Here is a 14,562-nt window from a genome sequence, read left to right as displayed (position 1 = left end):
CAGATGCTGACTCACAGACATTGAAATACTTATGGTCTCTGGAGGAGACAGTTTGGGGATTGGGGGGATGTGCTTGGGCTGTGGGATGGAAATCCTGTGAAATGAGTTTGTTATGATTATTATACAACTACAGATGTGATAAATTCATTTGAATAATAATTAAAAAATGCAATAACAATGGACCAAAAATATTTTTTTTCTTGAACCAATGACTAAGTTATAGTTATACCTCAAGAGAGCAATTTAAATTCTATGGCAAGTGAGGAGTAACTCCAAACTTGAGCAGTCTCAATGATCTGTGTCACACTATGGCTGACATATTCGGCTTTTTTAGCTTTCTTCTTTGCTGTTAAGTTCAAGAATTTTTTTTCAGGAGTTCCCGTCGTGGAGCAGTGGTTAACGAATCCGACTAGGAACCATGAGGTTGCGGGTTCGGTCCCTGCCCTTGCTCAGTGGGTTAACGATCCCGCGTTGCCGTGAGATGTGGTGTAGGTTGCAGACGCGGCTCGGATCCTGCGTTGCTGTGGCTCTGGCGTAGGCTGGTGGCCACAGCTCCGATTCAACCCCTAGCCTGGGAACCTCCATATGCCGCAGGAGCGGCCCAAGAAATAGCAAAAAAAAAAAAAAGAATTTTTTTTCATATGACCACTGTCAAAAAATAGGTGATCTCATCAAATTTTGGCTTAATAAGAATTATTATATTATTGTATTACATGATAAGAGCAATAGATGTCAGAGTTCCCGTCATGGCTTAGTGGTTAACAAATCCAACTAGGAAACATGAGGTTGCAGGTTGAATCCCTGGCCTTGCTCAGTGGGTTAAGTTTCCAGCATTCCCGTGAGCTGTGGTGTAGGTCACAGATGCGGCTCAGATCCTGCATTGCTGTGGCTGTGGTGTAGGCCAGTGGCTATAGCTCCAATTTGACCCCTAGCCTGGGAACCTCCATGTGCCAAAAAAAAAAAAAAAGAAATAATGATGTCAAAACTGCTCATTCTTTGCTTTTGAGGTTAGAAAGTTTTTTTGAAAAAAATAATTTTTGATTGAAATAAGGTTGATATGCAATGTTGTTTTACTTTGTAGTCAACAGAAATATATATATACTTATATTCTTTTACATTTTAGGTAATTACAAGATATTGAATATAGGTCCCTCCGCTATAAAGTAGGGCCTATGGTTTATCTGTTTTATATATAGTAGTTTGTATCTGCTCATTGCAGACTAATTTATCCCTATCTACTCTTTCTCCTTTGATAACTATTAGTTTCTATGTATATGAGTCTGTTTCTGTTTTGTAAATAATTTCATTTGTGTCATATTTTAGATTCCACATGTAAGTGATGTCATATGATATTTGTCTGACTTAGTTCACCCAATATCATCATCTCTAGGTTCATTCATGTTGCTGCAAATGGCATTATTTCATTCTTTTTTTATGGTTGAATGATAGTCCATTGTATGTATGTACCACATCTTCTTTACCCATCTAGTTTTGATTTGCATTACTCTAATAATCACTGTTGTGAAGCATATTTTCATGTGCTTTTTGGCCATCTGTCTTCTTTGGAGAAATGCCTATTTAGTTCTTCCCATTTCTTATTTAGTTGCTTGTTTTTTGATATTGAGCTGCATTAGCTGTTTGTATATTTTGGAGATTAATCCCTGGTAAGAAATTAGAGGAAACTAAAATATACCTAGAGACAAATGAAAATGAAAACATGATGATCCAAAATCTATGGGTCACAGCAAAATCAATTCCAAGAGTGAAGTTTATAGAAAAAATTATCTTAATTCAGGAAAAAAGAAAAATCTCTTGAAACAACCTAACCCTGCAACTAAAAGCAACTCGAGAAAAAAAGCAAAATCCAAAATTAGTAGAAGGAAAGAAATCATAAAGATCAGAACAGAAATAAATGAAATAGAGGTGAATAAAACAATAGAAAAAATCAATAAAACTAAAAGCTGGTTCATTAAAAAGATCAACAAAATTGATAGACTTTTAGCCAGACTCATATAGAAGAAAAAAAATGTATAGGGCTCATATCAATAGAATTAGAAATTAAAAAGGAGAAGTTACATCTTCTTGCATTAAAAGAAGGTCTGAATTGTCATAGAATGTAAAGACACTTTGTAAATATCCAAAAATGTGCACGAATTTGTATATCAATTTATATCACCAACTAGAGTCAGAGATTCTATCAGTATCACAATGACAGGGGAATTAACACTGTGCAACATTACCTACCAACAAATTACTCTATTTGGATAAATATATCTCTTAATTAACATGAGAAATTAAACACAAAACAAACTGAGGGCCCTACTTTCACTTTCATAAGTATGTATTCTTATTTTTCTCTTGATTGATGAAATATATCTTTGAGTATTTTTTTTTCGTTTTTTTCGAAAAAGAATATACTTCTTCAGAATATGTATACCCAAGAATTCCTTCTATTTCTTTTGAAAATTATAACAACTTGACTGATAAGTAACAAAGAAATGGCTTAATGATTATGGGCCCTAAGGTGGGGTCCATGTGTCTTTCCTCACATCATTTTTAAAAGACCAAGCTAGAACTACAGCAGTTAAGGACATGGCCTTTGAAAGTGAGAAATTCCAAGGCCACTGAAGAACAGCTGGAGAAATGAGGTTAACTGCTTTGAAACTGTGGTGTTTACTTGAATTTGCTTTCCCATACTTCATTATACACTCTTCTTGGAGAGATTTACAAGGCTAAAAAAGATATATAACTTAGACTTCTTTGGATATTGTTTTCTGCAAGTGAATTACCTGCATTCATATGTATTTAGGAGATAGTAATAGCTAGCAAGTAAGTACTGACAAGAGAATTTTTGTTTCAGACAGGCTGAATGTTCTACTCCCTCATTACTAATCATCTGGGTATAAGATGAATGTGGTAGTAGGTGTGGCAATAGCAGGATTTAGCTTTGTCTTTATTGCAGCTGTGGTATTGTGTTACACAAAGCCCAACAGCAACTTCCTTAACAATGCTTCTGTCAATACCTTATTCCCTTAGGTAAACACCTAATTCCCTGTAAACATCCAGTTCCCTGTATTAAGTCTCTTTCTGCTTGGTTTCATTTTCTTGAACAAAAAACCTTAACTGATACAATGATTATAATAGAGAACTGCAGGTCTAATAAGGTGGTAAATCAATTGAAACCATAAGCTAGAGGTCTTGCTTATGACCATCAAGTTGGAAAGTTACTGTGAAAGAGTCATGTTTTTGCTAAGGATGTTCCAAAGAAAGACAACTTAGGTAGTAAATCCTATGGAAAAGGATTCCTGTTAGGGAATAGTGTTTAAAAATTCACTGGTAGATTTTGATGTAGGTAGGGAGAGGGAAGTTTCCATGGGCTAGTTCTTAGTATTTTATGATAGCACCTCCTTGTGTGAAATGGCACTTCAGAGATTATAAAGTGGAATGACCTGAGAATTGTTCAGCTAGTCTTACAGACAAATTGAGCTAAATAGGATAAATATTATCTATTTTTTAGGTACAAAAAATGAGTTTCAAACAGACTTTCATAATTCATAACTAATAGAATTTGTATAAAACTCTGTTTTTTGGTTTTTAGTATATTTTATCCAGTACAATACAACCTCTCTGCATAATAATACTCTACACAACAAAATTGTTTAAAAATGTGATTTGAACTCATAGATGAAATATTAAGATATTATACAGAAATTAGAAAAAATATAAAAACTTTTGTGTCCTATATGCAAATAAATAATAAACACAATACACTTATCATTGACCTCCCAACACAGTAACTAAAACTTGCAACAGCAGGCCTAACAGTAACCTCATTTTCTGTGTCTAATAGTTTCCTGAAGTCCATATATTATTTAATTTTTGTCTTCTAAAGATACTTAATACTTAAGTCTTATTGCCATTACCCATTTTTTCCCACTCTTGGTGGTCATCTCTCTCTATTACACATCCATTTAATAAATATTCAGTTATTGAAATTTTATAATACTGAGTATCATGCAATATTAGGCTGAAGAACTTAAAGCACCAGATGGTAACATGCACAGAAAAAAAGTCATATGTTTTACGATATATATTAGCACAAATGTGTTCTTCAAGATGAGCAACAGAATAGAAGCAAAAGACATATAGATGTGCAACCCATATTAGCACAGGCTATCTAGTATGGTCAACCCAGCCTAAATGCTTTTGATTCCAAAGTTTTAAGTGACCTGCAGTTCACATTTGTTAAATCCAAAAATTATTGTAATTTACTAAAATGTAACTAAAGTCCATATATTATACTTCTATTAAAGGAAATTTGCTGTGGAGATTACTACATTTTATATTTAGAATCATTAACATTAATATCACTGAACAGTTTTGCTCCCATGTAGTGAGCATCAAATATGTGCCAGAAATGTTATGTGCTTCACATAAATTTTCAAATTCATACTTCTTAGTAATCTTATACAATATAAAAATTCACATTTGTAGATAAACATCTCAGCAAGTTTAAGAAATGTTCTTAAGAGCACATGCCTAATAAGTGATAGTGCAAAATTTAAAATTGAAAACTCTGTTCATGTGTGACTAACCCAAACAAACTCTATAGGCTCACAATGGAAGAAATCGTTATACATTACATTGAACTAGGTCATCTCTAATCTAAAATCTCTCAGCAAAAATTTCCTGAATTTCTCCTATGTTCAAGCCTTCTAGAATAGCTATGCTTTGAAGGATGAAATAAGTGAATTAAACACAAATCCTGCTATAAAGATGCTGAAGTTGGCAGGCAGGTAAGATCCACACTAACAGTGATACAAGGGAAGTAATGTGAGCTCTAAGAAACAAAGAAATATGATTATTTAGAAGTCCACAGAAGGAATTACTTAGATGAGTCAGGAATGATTATGTGGATGTGATGGCATATGAACCAGGCCTAGAGAGATGGATGAAATTTAAAGTCATATAATAATAACTGTTGGTGCGGATGTGGGGAATAGAAAACTTCTTCATTACTTGGACATGTAAAATTGTTCAGCTGCTTTGGAAAAGAGTTAGGTAGTTCCTCAAGGATTAAACATACAGTTACTATGTGAGCCAATAATTCTACTCCTAAGTATATACCCTAGAGAAATGAACACACATATCTATATGGATACTCATATGAAAGTTTTTACAGCAGCATTATTCTACTAGCCAAAAGGTAGAAATGACCCAAAAGTCCATCAGCAAACAAAGGGATAAACAAAATGTGGTCTATCTATACAATGAAATATTATTCTGCTGTAAAAGGAAATAGAGTACTTATACAAGCAACAACACAGATAAATATTGAAAATATTGTGCTTATGTGAAAGAAGCCACTCACAAAAGTTACACATATTATACAATTCCGTTCACATGAAAGTCCATAACAAGGAAATCTATATTGATAGCAGTTGCTTAGAGCTGGGGAGGGAGGTAAGTAGATAAGCGTACAATAGCTAAAGAGTTTGGGTTTTCTTCTTGAAGTGATGCAATAGAGGGAAAATATTTTCCAACATAAGAAAGAGCATAAGACCATAAAAAATAGCAGTTTTGTTTTTGCATTGCTCTATTGCTGCTACTTTTTGTATGATGTTGTTTTAACAACATAGTGTTCATAAAAACAATGTTACTCTCCAAAAACTGACATTTTTTTCTTACTTGTATTATTAGAGCATAACCAAATTTAAAATGAACATAAATTTGCCACTTATACCTTCCCTTCCATGGGAAATTATAGTACTCTCTTGAATGTTCGTTTTCTTTCGTTTTGATTTATAATTTGTGTTCTGGTATGTAAGTTTTCTATTGCCATGTAACAGATTACCATAAATTTAAAAGCTGATAATAGCCTCTTTGTATTATCTCACAGTTCTGTAGGTCAGAAGTCTAGGCAGACATAGTAGGGTTCTCTCCCTCAGTGTTTCACAAGGCCAAAATCAGGCTATCAGCCAAGCTGGATGTTTATCTGGATGCTCTAGGAAAGAATCCACTTCTAAGCTAATTCAGGTCATTGGCAAAATTCAGTTCCTTGATGTTGTAGGACTGAAGTTCCCATTTCTTTGCTGGGTGTTGATGGGGAGTTACTCTCAGCAACTAGAGGCCACACTTTAGTACATGCACATGGTTCCTTCCATTTTCAAGGCTAGTAATACAACAGCATATCTAACATTCTTATTGTGCTTTGACTATCTCTGACTTTCCTTCTGCTGCAAGGAAAAGGATCTCCTCTTTGATTAATTCAAAGTCAACTGATTAGTAACTTTAATACATTTGAAGAATCCCCTTTTCAAGTAAAGTAACCTAATCAGTATATGCTGTGTCATCATATTCACAATCCCAGGCATTAGAGTAGGAAGTCTTGCTGGTCCGTTTGTGATTTTATTTATTATACCTGGTTAAAATGAAATTTCTGTGGCCAAGTGAACTTTGGAAATGCTGTCTAAGAAATAATAAGTAGGTTTCTTTTCTCTGTAGAGAATCTCCACATGCTTCATCAGTTTAAGTATATCATGAGTTTTTAAGAAGGGACTATTCTGTGCTGGTATTTTTCAAATTGTGAACCATGGTTTATTATATCAATTTATTTCATCATGACCATCATTGTTCATAAGAAAATGAAACAAAATACTAGAATTACTCATAAAAGTTTCAAGATTTTTTTGTGAATGATTTTTCATTCAAAATGCATTTATTTATTGCTTATTGTGTGTCAGGAAGTGTTCTAAGAAGTTTACCGATATTAACACGTGTCAATAGTAATATAGGCATACCTCAGAGATATTGTAGATTCTGTTATAGACCACTGCAATAAAGCTAATACCACAATTACTGCAATAAAGCAAGTCACATGATATTATTGGTTTCCCAGTTCATATAAAAGTTATATTTACAATATATTATAGCCTGTTTAATGTGAACAGCATTATGTCTAAAAACATTATATCTAAAATATATATACCTTAATTAAAAAATGCTTTATTGCTGGAGTTCCCATCATGGCTCAGTGGTTAACGAATCCGACTAGGAACCATGAGGTTGTGGGTTCGATCCCTGGCCTTGCTAAGCGGGTTGAGGATCTGGTGTTACTGTGGCTGGGGTGTAGGCCAGCAGCTATAGCTCCGATTTGACTCCTAGCCTGGGAACCTCCATATGCCGCAGAAGCGGCTCAAGAAATGGCAAAAAGACAAAAAAAAAAAAAAACAAAAAAAAAACAACACCAAAAAACTTTATTGCTAAAAGTTTTTAACCATCATCTGACTTTCAGCAGATCATAATCTTTTTTTTTTTTTAGTGGAGGGTCATGCCTGGATGTTAATGGATGCTGACTGATCAGGGTGGTAGTTGCTGAAGTTTGGGGTGGCCTCTAGTGATTATTGAAATAGGACAATAATGAAGTTTGATTGTTCATGACCAATTTCTCTGTAGCATATAATGCAGTTTGGTAGCATTTTTCCTATAGTAGAAACTTTTTCAAAATTGGAATCAACCCTCTCAAACTCTACTGCTACTTTATGGACTAAGTTTATGTAGTATTCTAAATCCTCTGTTGTCATTTCAACAGTTAAGTTCACTATCTTTTATGTGCATGGTTGTGGAGCCCTGAAACATACAATAGTAACATCAAAGATCACTGGTCACAGATCACCATAACAAATGTAATAATAATGAAAAAGTTTGAAATATTGATAATTACCAAAATGTGACACAGAGACAGGAAGTAATAAGCAAATACATTTGGAAGGACCGTGCCAACAGACTTGCTTGATACAGGGTTGCTGCAAACCTTCAATTTGTTAAAAAAGGAAATAACTTCAAAGCATAATAAAGTGCAATAAAATCAGGTATGCCTGTATTTATGGACAAAGAAATAGAGACAACAGAAAGCCTAGCCAAAAGTGAAACAGGCAGTTAATAGTGGAAGCAGGATTTAAACCTAGGCTCCATCTGGGTATCCAAGGTCCAGCTAATCTAGGACAGTGCTCTGAAGCTCTATGTTAGTGCTCTAATTTTTACTTTTATTTCATTGGATTTTTTTTGTCTAATACATTTGGAAAAATAACATTCTATGTAATATTATTCAAATATAGATTATGTTGAGATCCTTTGTTGAGTCCATCTATCAACTCTGAGAAACATGGCTTTAGAATGTTTGTTTATAGCATAATGAAATGACAAATATCACACAAATATGTAATTTCAAAATAAATTTCAGTAAATTAAAATCAAGATCGTAATATCAGCTTTTATACAAACGTTTTAGAAATCCATATAAATTATCCCTATTGTTTTAATATTTCATGGAAAGAACTCAGATTCAGATAAACTTCAGTGATTATTTAGATTTATAAAACAGACCAGGAATTTATTGAGGTAAAGAAAGTCTCATTTCCCATATTCAATTATACTCCTGGAAGTGAGAATAAAGGTATTAAATATATACCTTAGTATATTAAACAGAATGTAGACTCAATTAACTGAATTACTTGGAGAAATACAGAAGAATCTTAAAAAGACAGTGTCAAGTTAAAAAAATAGATATGGAAAAAAAATAAAGCATTTAGGTAAAGATAAAGGGCATATGTGTATGTGGATGGACAAAAATGCCACCTCTGTTTTTCAAAAAGCATGAATGTCCACAATATGATGGGCGCAGATAAGATTCAAATTTTTTAACATATTAAATTCACCACAGGTAGCAATTTAAAAATTGTATAAGTACCACATGTTTATCCCATGGAGCCTTGCCAAGTCATGGTTCTGTTTCCTTCTGTCCCCAACTTCTGTCCTTAACCTATATATCCAATACATTAATTATTTAATTCATTAAGTTTAAGACTAGTGATTGTACCACCCTGTTTGACTGGTATGTATGTTCCTTAGAAAGTCTTTTGTATAAAACATAGGTCATATTATTATCAAATTATCATTTATAGTGATCATTTCTTCTCTAAGTTAGGCATCAAGTCTTTGGTCAGGAAAATGACCTTCTATGGTAACATGGTTTCTATAAGAGTATCATTTTAAATTGCAGCTTTTGAATTTTTTGTAGACTTAAACATAAGACATGACACAATAAAACTTACAAGCTTTTTCGCAGTATAGGAAACCATAGAAAAACCAAAAAGACAACCTACAGAATAGGAGAAAATCTTTGCAAATGATGCAATTGACAAGGGCTTAATCTCCAAAATATACAGCTTATACCACTCAACAACAACATAAACAACCCAATTGAAAAATGGGCAGAAGACCTAAACAGACATTTCTCCAAAGAAGATATATGGATGACCAGTAGGCATATAAAAAGATGCTAACATCACTAATTATTAGAGATATGCAAGTCAAAGCTACAATGAGGTTTCACCTTGCAGTGGTCAGAATGATATCATTAATATGTCTACAAATAGCAAATGCTATAGAGGATGTGGAGAAAAGGAAACCCTCCTGCACTGTTGGTGGGCATGTAAATTGATACAACCACCATGGAAAACAGAATGGAGGTTCCTCAGAAAACTAAAAATTGAATTCATATCATCCAGCAGTCCCACTGTGGGAATATATCCAGACAAGGTATAATTGAAAAAGATAATGCACCCCTATGTTCATGACAGCATTATTCACACTAGTCAAGACATGGAAGCAACCTAAATATCTATCAGCAGATGAATGCATTAAGAAAAGTGAGGTATTTTTTATATATAATGGAATACTACTTATCCATAAAAAAGAACGAAATGCCATTCACAGCAACATGGATATACCTAGAGATTATCATACTGAGTGAAGTAAGTCAGAAAGAAAAAGACAAATATCATACATATATCACTGATATATGTAATCTAAAACCTGGAGCAAGGGAACCTATCTACAGAACAGAAACAGACTCACAGACTCACAGGTACAGAGAAGAGACTTGTGGTTGTCAAGGAAGAGGAGAAAGGGAGGGGGATGGACTGGGAGTTTGGTGTTAGAAGAAGCAAAGTACTACATTTAGAATGAAAAAAAAAAAAAGAGGTCCTACTGTATAGCACAGGGGATTATATCCAACCTCCTTGGATAGAACGTGATGGAAAATAATATAAAAAATAGAATATATATATATATGTATAACTGAGTCACTTTGCTGTATAGTAGACTTCTCTAGGTTGTTCTCAATGATTGAGTATGGTCGGAACATTAGTGTTGGCCCTTTCTGATAGCATATTGGACTCCTCTTTTGGGCAAGTCTGGCTTGGAAGCTCCCTATCTTTCTGGCTGAGATTTTCTTAGAACTATACTGCAGTCTGAGTCTCTACTTCCCCAACCCTCCTTCTTGCCTATCTCTCTTCAGAAATACCAGAACTGCATTTCAGTATGAAGGCTTTTGCTGCCTACTCCTGCTTCCTCTCTTTTATTCTTTGAAAGTGTTTCTCCAAGTCTCTTGAAAGACTAATCCTGTCTTGGTGTCTGCATCTCAGATGACCTGAGCAAATATAATAACTTATAAGACAATTAGATGTCTTTCGGAAGATGGTGAACATGGGATTTCCATTTCCACTGAGAATAGAAGAGAAATTAATTAAATCTAAACAGGTAAAGTTACAAGGGGCATTTTTATTTTATTCATTCATTTATTTATTTTTGTTTTTTTTTAGGGCCACATCCACAGCATATGGAAGTTCCCAGGCTAGAGGTTGAATCAGAGCTGTAGCCACCAGCCTACAGCACAGCTGCAGCAGTGCCAGATCTGAGCCACGTCTGCAACTTACACCACAGCTCAGGCCAATGCCAGATCTTTAACCCACTGAGCCAGGCTATGGGTTGAACCTGCATCCTCAAGAATACTAGTCAGGTTCCTTAGCACTGGACTATGACGTGAACTCCTAAGGGGCATTTTAAAATGTAAAGTCATATAGATACTGAGATGTGATAATACTGGAAGGCAAGTTAGAAGTATACTTTTTATAGAATTTTAAGAAGAAAGCCAACATATATATATATCTCATATAATTATACTTATATATAGAACATATAATTCTATTACATTTATATGACTAAATTGTGAACATTTTCTCTGAGTAATGGCATCTTCTTTGTTGCAGCTGAATTGTGCTATTCAAACTGTGCTATTTGAACTAATTCTCCATCCCTAATTCTAGTTTTGAACAGGTTAGCTGCATTATGGGTAAAATACACTCAAGGTTGATAATCATCATTTATTGCAGTTGTTTATAAGTAAATGCATTTTGATTTTCAAATATGGAAGAAACTTGATTGTAATACATAAAATACCTGAGTTTACTGTTATTAGTCCTGTAAATATGAAAAAGTTACCTTTGCTCTAGAGGGCCCTCCTTTCAGGGTTGTAGTATACTTAGCAAATGTGTTTGTGCTTTTCCCCACTGACCCTCCAGTATTCCCCATCATTAATTTACCTGTTTCTTTATTATGAAACCTTGGCACTTGTGCCCTTTCCCTATGATCTGCCCCTGCAGTATAGCTTGCTTAACATAGTACTTCCCCTTTTTCCAACGGTATACATTCTAGAGTGGAGCTGAATTCTTCTGTAAAGGGAATAAAACGATGCCAATAAAATGCAATAAAAACAAAAACATTCGGTTGTTCGCATTCCATATTTCACATTCTACTGTTATCTTTCAACAATAATATTACAGTGTGTGAGCTTATTCAGGATATGTGATTATTTTTCAGATATTTTGCAACTCATTCTTGCCATAAAAATAGCTTAGGAAATATTTTAAATAATTTTTTTGTGAAATTACTATAATAATCAAGCATTTAATTTGTAAAGTTTTCTATTAGATAGCAATATGTACTTTTTTTCATTGTACTTAATATAATTTCGGAGAGACATTTTTCCCCCCTAATTTTTCAGTTCATTTTGAAGCTCATCCTAGATAGGTAAATGATTCTAAGGGTAATTTCATTCATTCTGATTTTTGTGAACTTCCAGGAGCCTCAGCCTCGATATCTGTTTTCTTAGGAAGACTATATTTTTATAAATGTATTAAGCATGATTCTTTTCTGAAAGCAAATATGACTACATTTATTATTCCCAGTTTGATAATAAAACCTTAAGTCATAATCTCCACATAAAGGATGTTTCCTGTCTTGGTTCTAAATAAGAGAAAATCTGCTTCCCTGTTTGCTTAACATTTGGTCATGATGCAATAAATAAAGTTTCAGCCACAAAGTGATTGTGTCTTTCTCTGCTTTTTCTTTCTATAGGTTGTGTTTCACATGAATGTGGGTAGGATGTGCTACAGCAACATGACATTTTGATTTGGCGAATATGTCAATACCGCAGAGTTCCCAGGTGAAGACATTATATTCTTGATATTCCTAGCCTAAATGCTATCATAAATGGGCCCTGTTTTGCTTTCTTGGTGATTTTTGGTAGGCAAAATTGAATTGCAGGTACCATGGAAATCTTGTTTGTTGGTTTGTTATTTTTCTTAATGGGATTTTTAGTAAAAGTGAAATCAAGGAAATATCTAAAAGGTCATTGAGGTGAGAGCAAAGCAGTATCAAAACAGATGTTATGAGTCTCATCTTCCTTATAGTATACCCATCGTAGAGATTTAGAAAACTCCAACAGCAAACATGTCTTATGCTGAAATAGTACATTATTTACCTTTACAGAGACAACATATTGATTAATTTTATTACCCAACTGGCACATATGCAGATTTACTGATAATATATATTGATATCAAATATATAAATTTGAACACTCACTTCTATAATCTTCTTGAGTTGGATATAGTTATTAGCAATCTTCTACTGTAGCAGGTAAGGGGACTATAAGGGGAGGCTGGCAAACATCTGAATGAATACCATGTCTGACTTATGACTCAGAGGGTAAGATCTTGATTCCCTTTGGCAAATACAGGAAAATGTCCTTGAGTTTTCATATCCATGTTTATTTCTGCTGCCATTTAGACTGCTGCTACAAAATAATAAATAATAAAGCTGTAAAATTAGCCTGGTGTAGTAAAAGAATGTTGGTCTACCAGGTAATATTCCTCCATTTGAATCATGGTCTTTTTCTGACTCTGTGTGACCATTGGCAAAAACTGTCACTTTTTACAGTCATAGTTTCTTCATCTGTAAAATGAAGTGCTTCTTATGAAATGGCCCTTGGCTTTAATTCTAAGTTTGAGATTCTGTGCATTTTTAATAAATTAACTCATCTTTTAGGATTTTATTAATGACAGAGGGAGCTCTACCTGCTTTGGTTACCAAAATGATCATATTATACATAATTGAGCAAGTTGATTATGGATCTGGTAAGCATTGAGAGTAACATGATTTTTCCTGAGTCTGGAATATTTATAAATAAAACCAGAGGCTGATGAACTGCTTTTTTGATTCAAGATCAAAGTTGTTTTTTTTTTTTTCCTCTTTTTATGACTTTTTTGTCTCCTTTTCAGGAGGCATGGGTGTGGATTGAATGAAATATTAAGAACCCTTCCCTTTTATGTTTTTATGAAATGTTATTTGATAAATCCATATACTGGCATTGAAATAGATGGTAACCTTTCCTGGTTTCTGTTCCTTTTTTCTCTTGCCTCGCTCTCCTAGGGAAATATTTCTTTCCTAGATGACCACGTCTTTTTGTAGTGCAGAATAATTAAAATATTCAAAAACAAAGTATCACTTGCTGCCAAGGCCTCTTAAGAATGTTCAACCATATTTTAGTTGAACTTGAAGTTTTATAAATTTTTTTTTATCTCACTCCTTGTATAACACGAATATATTAATGTAGACCATGGTGTGAATGTATTAGTTTTAGTAGGAGTACTTTCAAATGCCAAGTAATTAATCTTGTGAATTCTTGATAAAAAACACTGTCATATCTATGAGAATTTGAGAATCTTGTAACCTTTCTTCCTGTTGTAAGTGTATACGCAGGTAGCTAGAAAGAATTTTCTCTACTAGCAGTAGACTTTTTTTTAAAGTGAAAAACATGCTTATCACAAGATATTTATACTTTTATCTGGGAAATACAGAAGAAATCTGTGATGTATGTGTTACTGAGCACATCTTACGTTTTTAATGCTTATATATTTCAAATTTTATATACCTTCTCCCCAGGGTTATGAGATCCTTTCTAGAGCAAGGGTAACAAAGACTTCATTTGCCTGAGGGGGCAGAGGGGGGAACCATTTATAAGAATGAGGCAATTAAGCATTTATATAACATTTTGAAATCATTCAGTATTTCCCACCATTTAATTTTCACTTCTGGAAGGCTGCTTTTTTCATACTGGCAGATTAGGATAGTTAGATCCTCATACCACCCCTCCTCACTATCGTTATTTTTTTTCTCCATGAAATTTTATCTCCTTTTACAAAACTACTTTCTAAAAAAATCAAAGCTTATATTGAATTTTGCAAATTTAACAATAGAGGATTGGAATTTTTATTGAAGTATAGTTGATTTACAATGATGTCTTAATTTCAGGTGTATAGCAAAGTACTTATATATATATATATATATTCAGTAATCATATATATGTTTCTTTTTTCA

The 14,562-nt window shown here is 33.7% G+C and overlaps 1 protein-coding gene across 10 annotated transcripts in view; it reads left to right on the top strand.

Moving 5' to 3' along the window:
• The window catches only part of LOC106504458 (uncharacterized), a 1,793,907-nt gene that overhangs the window by 211,879 nt on the left and 1,567,466 nt on the right, over positions 1-14,562 (top strand). For all 10 annotated transcript variants that reach the window (XR_014810743.1, XR_014810742.1, XR_014810741.1 and 7 more), the window contains one exon: positions 12,259-12,346. The gene's annotated coding sequence lies outside the window, so the exon portion shown is untranslated. The remainder of the gene's footprint in view (positions 1-12,258; positions 12,347-14,562) is intronic.

Source organism: Sus scrofa, chromosome 7, assembly GCF_054392235.1.
Source record: "Sus scrofa isolate SSC_HxYL_T2T_F1_AM1 chromosome 7, Sscrofa_HxYL_maternal_Yorkshire_Landrace_v2.0, whole genome shotgun sequence".
NCBI classification, from domain to species: domain Eukaryota; kingdom Metazoa; phylum Chordata; class Mammalia; order Artiodactyla; family Suidae; genus Sus; species Sus scrofa.
Note: the sequence above shows the minus strand (reverse complement) of the source record. Positions and strands in the feature narration are given on the sequence as shown.